At 44.1% G+C, this 8,074-nt stretch overlaps 1 pseudogene; it reads right to left on the bottom strand.

Moving 5' to 3' along the window:
- Positions 1–1,665: 1,665 nt before the first annotated feature.
- On the bottom strand, positions 1,666–4,130 carry LOC120592491 (free fatty acid receptor 2-like; annotated as a pseudogene).
- Between the last annotated feature and the right edge of the window lie 3,944 nt (positions 4,131–8,074).

Raw genomic sequence — 8,074 nt, 5'->3', positions numbered from 1 at the left:
AAAAGGTGAGGAAAATAGAAAGCACAAAATAAGATGGTAGATGTTTCGGTTTTTACTTAAATGAAGTTGTTCACTATGATAATTCATGTGAACAAGTACAATTATTATTTGGCCATGCGTGGTATATATGTATATTTTGGTATGTGTGTATATTTTAATAAAAGTGCTTAAAACTAAGATGGCAGAAATAAGTTGAAATATATTGGAAATTATTATTATATAAATGTAAATGAATAAGATGATATAGTTAAAAGATAAGTACTATCAAATTGTCAGATCCAATTACAAAATATCCAACCATTCTATATACAGCTTATAAAAGACACGTCTAAAACATAACATTATAGAAGGTTTAAAAGTAAAAGAATGGACAAAGATATACTAGGAAAGTACTAAGCAAAAAAACAAGTTTGTGTGGCTGTATTAAGTATCAGACAAAATAGATTTTAAGGCAAAAGGAATGATGATGAGTTTAATTAACCGGGAAGACAGAAGTACAAGGAGAAATAGACAAATTCAACACCATAGAAAAGCATGTAATACCTCTCATGATGTAACTGATAGATCATATGGACAAAATAAATAAAAGTTATTAAGATTTGAACATCACAAATTAACAAGTTTGATCTAAGGCACATAGAGAGAACATGGCCCCCAGCAATTGCAGAATCTATGTTCTTATCACACCTGGAACATTAGATAGACTACATTCTAGGCCAAAAACCAATTTTCAACAAATTTCGAAGAACTGGTATCATTCAAACAATATTCTCTGACCGCAGTGCAATTTAGTTAGAAATGAGTAACAAAAAGATCAAGAAAAAAACCCATATGCTTGAAAATTAAAAAATGTTTCTAAACTCAAGAGTCAAAGGAAAAAATTATATGGAAATTAAAGCCAACTTAGAACTCAAAATAATGAAAAATCTGTGAATCAAAACATCCCACTAACACTGCTCTTAGAAGGAAATTTATAGTCTTACACACTTATATTAGCAAAGAAGAAAGGCAAAAAATTAATGAGCACGCAACCTTAAAAAGTTAGAAAAAGAACAACTGAAAAGACATAATAAAGTAAAAGGAAAGAAACAATGAGATAAAATTAGACATTAATGAAGTAGAAAACAAAGATAAATGCCAGAAAAGATCTTGGTTTTTTGAAAAGACAAATTAACAGACCTCTGGCAAGACTAATCGAGGAAAAAAGAAGACACAAATACACAATGTTGGGGACTGGAAATAGGACATAACTATTTAAAAAAAAAAAAATACCCTGACTTGAGTTTCTTCACACTAGCACTGACTCTTCTCCTTTCTTGCATATTTTATAGACCTGAGCCAGCAATGATTTTGATTGAGGTGCTGGTCCTCTGGGCTCACAAGCAGGATCGTATCTGGTTCTCCAGATTCTTGCCTGTGCTGGATGTTCAGAGCCAAGGGTAGAGCAAGGAGCTCTATAGTAGGTGAGAGGATACCATCTTATGGATACTGAATAGAGAATATAAAGAATTCCAAGACTCTGCTATTCCAGGATAAAGGGCTTGTGGTTTATGAAGCAGTGCCAAATACCAATAAGGAAATGTCACAAACTCCGGGGAACAAAATGAAAACACTCACTAGAATGGACGAGTTGGGTTTGATACGCTCACTGCTCTTCTTTGCTTCTTCAGCTAGGCACAGGAGAACTCACCCCAGTTCTTTTCATTGTTCCCCTTTTTGAGCTCTCCTCTGCAAAAGAAGTGACACCAAGTGCCAAATTTAGTCTCCTGTGAAGCTGACATTAGCCATACCTAAGTTCCCATTTCCTCTCTCGGCAGCCGGCCCTCTAACTCTTCTTCTTCAACATCCTGACAGTAAGGCAACCAAGCTCCGTGGCCTCTGTAGACTTTTATCAAAAACTTTGTGGACAGCTGAGGAAAAAAATGGAAAATCAAAGGGTCAACGTCAGCATTGAGAGCGCTGAGCAGTAGCGTGCATGCTTGTCAGCTTTGACTTCTCTAGAGAAACCCCACCACGTGAGACACATTGTAGGGCCCAAAACAGACCAGGAAATTGAAGAGGGTCACTGTGGCCAGCCCACGGATCTCCAGCACTTCCAGGTCCTCACTTGAGGCCGGGAGAGCATGATATGCCAATAATAGAAGATGGTGACCACTATGGGGTGAAGAAGAGGACCACGCACAGCTTGTCCACATGGGCCCTCCCTTCAGACTGTGGATGCCTCCTTTAGAAAGTCCGCCGAGGTTCATACTTCTCCATGTGTCACTCACTCATCCCCTATCTCCAGCCCACCTCCTAGCCAGCACGTTTCCCAGCTGGCCTGACTCTAGGTCCCTGACGCCAGCCTCTTTCACACACTTCCTGGACTGTCTGGGCTTGTTATTTCTGCTCTAACATTCCTAGCTGTGTGGCTTTAGGTAAATTATTTAGCCTCTCTGTGCCCCATTTGTTCATCTCTAAAAAGGGATACTAGTTGTCCCATTTTTTAGGCCAATTATGAGAATTTTATGAAATAATGAATGTAAAGTGCTTAGCACAGTGTATAACCTAGAGTGAGTGCTGATCAATTAAGAGATATTATTACCATGCAAATAGGGGCTGAGGGTCTGCCAGGGGCAGGAGTAAAACTGGCGTCAGATCTGATTTGGGTCTGTGGCCTACTTCTGGCAGCTCTGTCCCTGGACAAGTCATAATCTCTCTGACCCTTGGTTTGTTTTTTTAAATAGGGATGATGCTGACTGTACAGGCAGGGTAACCATGCCTCTTGGTTTGTCAAGACTGTCTCTGTTTCACCTGTTGTCCTGGCATACTTATTAACAGTACACAGAAAGGATACTTGTTACCCCCAAGGGGACCTTGGGTGCTGGGCTCAGAGGGGGCTCCAGGCTACCCGTTCCCTGTTATTGATGTTGATGCAGCCCCAGCTGGTCTGGGTTAGGCACAGAAGTGGCCTTATTAGTTCATATTCCAGGTGCTGAGGGTGACCTCATGCAGGCCTCAGTTTTAAGGTCAGATACAAAGGGATGAAATGCAAGACAAAGGCTGCTGGCCCCCTGCCTGGCTCCAAACCCCAGCTCTGGTGGGTCACCGTGGGCCTTCTGACCCAGCTCAGCCCCAATTAGTGCACTTGGAGAGGGGCCTGGCAATGGCCTCCAGGCTGTGGCTTTCTGGGGCTCCCTGCACACCTCACTGCATTCAGGCCCTGGCATCAGCCCTGATCCAGCTGTGCCCAAGCCCTTTCCTGACCCTCAGCTCATTAGTGCCTTTTGGACCAACGGCATTTAGATGTATGTGGCCTATGACAGTTTATCATCTGGCCACCTACAAATATACTTGATCTTAAAGATGCATGAGGGACATTCGATGATCAGAGAGCTGCATAGCTGCACAGGAAGCACCACATCCAGCTGCTCTTGGATGAAGTTCTCATAGCAGACAGGGAGGCCTTTGGCATCACTCATCACATCGTTGGTTGGTAAGTATTGGACAATGATTACAATGCTGCATTGCCTAAAAGACAAGATCTGGAAGACCAGAGCAGCAGTCACTCCACACATGGGCTGGTGGGACATGCAGCCACAACCAGGCTGAGTAGAATTAGAAAAGTTCTGATTCTACTCAGCCTGTTCTCGTGCAGTAGCTGTACTGCACGAGAACAGCTACTCCCAGGTAGCACTTGATGCTGATATCTGCCAGGAGCCATGTTCTGCAGTACATGCCGCGGTGGAAACCATAGCCAGCGAGAGCACAGAGCATGTCCTCCAATGGCCAGGAGAAATTATACGCAGCCTCAACGATCTTGAAGGGAAGCGGCAGCAGCAGCAACATGAGTTCCTCCAGCATCAGGCTGAGCAGGAGGATGTGGACGGGTGCAGGGTGGGGCTGGCAGACCTGCCCCACGAAGGCACGTAGGCCAGGAGGTTGGCAAAGAGAACAATGAGAAGAGATATGATGTAGACAAAGAGAAATCCCAGGCTTCAGGGCTTCGTTACATCTTCTCTCCCTCCTTCGCCGAGTGATTATTGTTAACCCATCAAACCGACTACTGTTCTGCTTCTGCGTGCCATGGAGAAAGAAGGCCTCCTTGCTCCCGAACCAAATTACTTCTTTAGCACCTTCCCCTGCTCCATTTCCACCCTACCAAAGAGAGAAAGAGGGAGGGAAGGACAGAGAGAGAGAGGGAGAGGGAAAGAGAGAAGAAGAAAAAATTAGTCTCCTAAGAATTTGATGTCTCAGATCTGAAAAGTTCTGAGCTCTCCAAGTCCCCACTAGAAATGGTATTTTGTGAATGTAGTGCCATCATCTGTCTTGTTCATCATTGTATCCCTAGCACCTAGAATTGTGCCTAACACATAGTAGGTGCTCAACAAATACCTGGCAACTAATAAGTGGCTACATTGGCTGAAGGGAAAGAAACAGCTGCTTCATTACAAAGAGGAAGGAAACCTGAGACTGTCTCTGGGATTCTCCAAATTCTACTCAGCCTGGTTGTGGCTTTTTTTCTCTCCTTATCGTTGCCTCTTTTCTTTTTCTTTTCTCTCTTTAAGTCACTGGGCTTGAACATAAATTTCTCACCTCCACCTCTGAAAATGGGAATTTGATTAAGCCCAAGGTTGAGTCCCAGATGCGCAGTTCCTTGATTCCATGCTGAGTCATTCGAAGAAAACCTGTAGGTTTGGGTGGGGTAATAGAAGGGGCCTGACTTGGGCCAGGTAACCAGGTTTCCAGTCCCGGCCATGCTTCAGATCAATCATGTGACCCTGGGAAAATCACTCAAGTTCTCTCAGATCAACTTGTCTTCCTCTGAACCACACATAAGCAGCGATTTCACCAGAACTACCGCAGTTCCCAGTAGCCTGCCTACAAATTCACCCTTTCTCTCCCACTGAAGAAAGCATATGTACATGAGATTTATGTCAACCAAGAGTCACTTTTAATATCCACTCACCTATCATTAAGGTAGACACTTAAGGCTTTGAGTCCTTAACCTGTTACTGGTAACGGATTACTGGTGCCCATCTGTGCAGCTCATTCCCAAATTGGAAAATCTTGGAGCAGAGGATCAGATGAACAGGAAGCTTGCCTTTTACTTTCCTCCTGCTCTTCCCTGTGCCCAGTCCTCACCAGCACCATCTCTCCATTGCCTTGTCCTGGCCCCTTTCCTATTTCTATGACTGCTTTCCTCCCCTCTTAGGGATAGGACACTGAGAGACAGAATCAGAGCTGCCTGCAGACCGTGGTGGGCTATGTGAGGACCCCTGGCTCTCTGCGGACACTTTAACACATGGCGCCACTTTCTTATTGGGTTCGCATGTGTCTAGGGATTCTAGAGAGGTTTTGTGAGGCATGGCTGAAGAATAGCCAACTCAGCTGGGTGCTGACTAGGGAAAACTGGCCAAACAGGAGTGTGACCAGGGTCAGGGATGGGAGAACCTGAGAAAACTGGCAATGCACAAGCTCATTTGGCAGAATCAGCCCAGGGAACAACGTCAAAGAGGAAACCTGAATTATGAAAGCAGAAAGAAGCCTGAAAGACTAAACATGGCTTGAGATCTAGAGATCAATTAGAATTGTGGGAACAGAGTTTTGGGGGAAACGGAGAGGTCTGAGAGGTCTGAGTGGCCTGAAAAAGAGTTCAACTCTTGATCTTCCTTTGTCTGACACATAGCAAATTCTTGGGAGACCCTGAATAGCAGAAATGCCTATTCCACATGTTGGTAAATGTCCATTTAGGGCTGATCTTCAAGAGCTGACTGCTTGGGAACAGGATGAGGCTAGATGCTCAGATTAGTGAGCAAGTCCTTGGAGAAGGCACCCTAAAATCTGACCCAGAAAAAGAAAAGGACGAGAGGTCAAAGTGGCCACAGGGTCGCCCAGCTGGGACACGGGGTGAGGAGTTTATTCCCAGGGGAGGGAGAAAGCCGGAATAGTTAGAGATTAAGAAAACTGAATGGGGACACCAGAGAGAATTGGGTGGAGGGATTAAACAAGTTGAGGCGGGAGGCACCAAGTAGCGCTGGTCTTCCTGGTCGGAGAAACACCCTGTTATTCAACTGGCCGATAATTTAGTAGTCCTCCCTTCTGTGCCAGCCTGTTTGCTGACCTTCTCTGTCGATGGATAGTTGGAGTTCATTTGAGCAAAGCTTCATTTAAGCACCTGGATCTGGCCATTCCTGAAGCCACTTTGCCTCAGACTTTTCAATTGCATAGCCAATCAATTTCCATTTTTGCTTAATCAGCTGGGGCAAGTTCTTTATTAATTGATTCTATTAATATCAAGAATCATGATGTTAATACAATCAATTGGTGAATAACTTGTTACTAATAACAAAAGAATAAATGTTTCTAAATTATATCCATTGTGATATTTATAAAATAAACTAGATTCAAGGCTATCTGTATAATAACGTCACTAATTCACTTGTACTCTGACATGCAAGGGTTAGAGTCACAGCCACGCGCTAGGAATGGCATGAGCTCTGGGTGTGCTCGTAACTGCCTTCACATACCTGGTTAGCAAAGGTAACTTAAATCAGAAGAAGTGTGTTCTTCAGTTTTAAAAGTGCTTCCACACATATTATCATCCTTCAGTCATAAAACAATCCTGTGAGTTTGGTTCCTTACGCCTTCTTCATAAAGGAGGACTCTGAGGTCCAGGGAGGCTAAACGCCTTCCTCAAAGATACACAGCCACATGGTGGTCATACCTGGACAAGAATCTGTGTTGGTCTTCCAGGCCCAGTGCTCCTTTTATTCCACCAGCTTCCTCAAAAATCAGGAGCCAGCGTATGGAAATCAGAGATGGCAGTACAGAATTTTGTCCAGCAGCAGCTGGGTGTGGTGCAAGGAACACTGAAAAGCTAAATGCTAGGACCCTGGTAGGGGAACTGGGGCTGCTGGTGCTTCTGCCTGGGCCTGAGGGAATAGGAAACATTAGAGAGAAGTTACTGTTCCACGTGTTTTATATGCTCTAATCCACTGTGTTAGCTCTCCCAAAGGCTCTGGTTGCAGGAAGACAAAGACTCACTTCCTTCTCCAGAGATACAGACACCTGCCTGCATCCTTGTGCATCTGTCTTTTGTTCCTTTATTCAACTGCATTTATGGAGTACCTGCTCCATATCAGGCCTTGCTAAGGTATGGGAAATATTATGGTGAACAGAACCAAGAAGCTACCAGCTCTCATGAAGTTTACGTTCTGGAAGCACACTGGGCACTGGAGTTGAAGAATATTGCCACATCCCTTCCGGCCTAGCATTTGGGCTTGCCAGGACTCAGATGCACTTTAGATGTCTACTACATGACTAAACTAATAAAAGACCCAAGATAGTTAACGACATTGTTTTGATAATGTAAGTGTGGCTTCCTCCCTGTTTCTGGGCCAAGGGGTAATGAGAGGTAGCAAATAAAAAAATGCTTGTTTGTTTAACCCGAAAAGATGTCTATATATATATTTCTAATTATTTGACCTAACAAAAAGTTTTACTGGGGCAATATAAAACCAGAACTGTGACTCCAGTAGCACCTCCCAGTCACCAGGAACTGCTGACAAACAAAAGGTAAATAAATAAAACAATTTCAGATTTGGGTAAAGCACGAGGAAGGAAACAAAACACAGGAATGTACTAAGGAGAAGAGGACTCTTTTAGATGGTGTTGCCAAGGAAGGGCTTTCTGAGGAAAGACAGAGAAGTAACCAACTGTTGAATTTCTGCTGATGATGCAGCAGTTTTGGTAAAAGCCTGGCCCGAGAGCAGAGCCAGATGAGGCAGAGGCAGCTCCAACTCTGCCACTTCATTAAAGAGCCCGAAGATTTCCTTTCAGAGGCTACTAGCCCTTGCCCAATAAAATAATCAGAATAAAGCAAGGTTCGCAGGTGGCAGCCTGTGCTCTAGGAAAGGACTGTTGGTGGCATGGAATAGAAGGAATCAGGAGAGGGCTGCACTGTTGGGGGCAAGGCAAGAGGTTCAGTTCCAAGGGACAGACAGAACCAGGAAGGGAAAAGATCACAGAAAGAGAGCAGAGTCGGAGACATGCTAATGGAGAGACTGCACGGTGCTGAACTGAGCTAGAGGGG

Source organism: Pteropus medius, unplaced genomic scaffold, assembly GCF_902729225.1.
Source record: "Pteropus medius unplaced genomic scaffold, Ma_sr-lr_union100, whole genome shotgun sequence".
In the NCBI taxonomy this organism is placed as follows: Eukaryota; Metazoa; Chordata; class Mammalia; order Chiroptera; family Pteropodidae; genus Pteropus; species Pteropus medius.
Note: the sequence above shows the minus strand (reverse complement) of the source record. Positions and strands in the feature narration are given on the sequence as shown.